This window comes from Octopus bimaculoides, chromosome 5, assembly GCF_001194135.2.
Source record: "Octopus bimaculoides isolate UCB-OBI-ISO-001 chromosome 5, ASM119413v2, whole genome shotgun sequence".
Lineage (NCBI taxonomy): Eukaryota > Metazoa > Mollusca > Cephalopoda > Octopoda > Octopodidae > Octopus > Octopus bimaculoides.
Window position 1 is genome coordinate 42,511,318 of NC_068985.1, and position 1,880 is coordinate 42,513,197.

Below are 1,880 nucleotides of genomic sequence, written 5' to 3' on the forward strand. Positions count from 1 at the left end.
GAGGAGTATTTTTTCCACGTTGTTTCGCATTTATATGCTGGCTCTGGTATATATATACATATCATTCGTAACAGACGTTCTCTTGACATCGTTTTCACACGCCTGACTGGAGCTCCCGAGTTGTTATCTATAATCCTAAAAATTAGAACTAATTCAAATTCAATGTTTTCTTCAAACAATGAATTTCTATAGAGATTAGGATATAAATCCCAACCTATGAAAAGTTTCCGTTTTACAATATTCTTAAAGGAACGAAAAATTATCCAGCAACTCGGGCTAATACGAACGAGCCTGACATCTTTTGTCAAGAGTACAGGCGACAGTCAGATCGCTGATGCTTGTTGTGCACTCTGCTGTTGTTATTTTATTGGTGTTATCCTGTGCGTCTGTGTGTAAAGCAGGTTTGCTTTATTCTTAGCCTTAACTGGAGAAATGAAGAAAGACATAGTGCTAGATATTAAAAAAAACAAGCCAGTTGGAGCTAGAAATAAAGCGAAAAAAAAGCGTGAAATTCTTCAAGCAGGCATGTGTCTTATGCGAAATCTGTGATGAGCTTGAGTGACGCTGATGACCTGGAGTCACGCTGATGACCTGGAGTCACAAACGTCAAAGTCGTCACTAATTGTAACGGTCGTGCTGTTAAGGTGTTGGTTGCTAATATGCAAATTGGAAGAAAAACAGTGATTGAAGTTGTAAAGAGATTTTTATTTACCGTTACTTTGTATATATCCAACACCACGACGGATTGGTATGTATAACTAGTAATATGGAAAAGCATGCGAGGTAAAAAGAGTTAATTTCAACCGGGGTATGTTTATACGATCTCATAGTAGTATATAGCGAGAGATATGGCAATGTTGCAGAGAAAAGAAACTGAAGCGAGAGTGGTGGGACGAAACAACTGCTTCGTTGGTGAGTTACCATAGTTGCCCCTTTGTGCCTTTTCCTTTAGTGACGGCGTTTTGTTCAGCCGGTCAGCCAGACTCAGTTCTCACCAACTAACTTTTGCTTGGGAATCTTCTTTATATATAATTATCGCCAGATCGCTAGAAAGAGAGGCATGCCATTATCCAAACAATGGGTATTTTGGGAGGTCTGTTGTTCTGTCAGTTTAACTTTCCACCGCTTTCAAAAGGTTAGCAGGGGTCAGGTGGCAAAGACATTATTCTGCTTAGCGAAGGCATCTGGCAAATGTAACTGCTGTCAACTTAATGTTTCTCTAGAGGAAAAGTCCGTTGTACTGTTAAGTGAAATTTGGCGATTGAGGATCGAATCCATGCTATGCCAACATGAAGCTACTACATATATATACTGTAATCCCTCGCCATATCGCGCTTCACCTATCGCGCACTCAGTACATCACGGATTCTTCTGGCTAATATATGTAAATTTACATCGCGGACTCCTCAGTATATCTAGGTTTCTGCGGCCGATAGGTATTTATATTTTTTTAGATTTTAATTATTTCTGTGGAAGGTTTTGGAACCATAGATAGTCGAGGGATTGCTATATATACATGTGTGTGTATGTGTGTTACTTTTTTCTTATTGTAGTCATTACACGGCAGCCATGCTGGAGTACCGCCTTAAATTTTTAGTCGAGTGAATCGATACCAGTAGTCATTTTTTGAACCTGGTATTTATTCTATCTATACCTTTTGCTGAACCGCTAAGTTATGGGGACTCAAAAACACCAACACCGGTTGTCAAGCAGTGGTGGGGGCACAAACACTGACATAAGGATATACACACATACATATGCATACGTACATACATACATACATACATACATACATACATACATACATACATACATACATATATGTGCGTGTGTGTGTGTGTGTGTGTGTGTGTGTGTGTGTGTGTGTGTGTGTGTGTGTG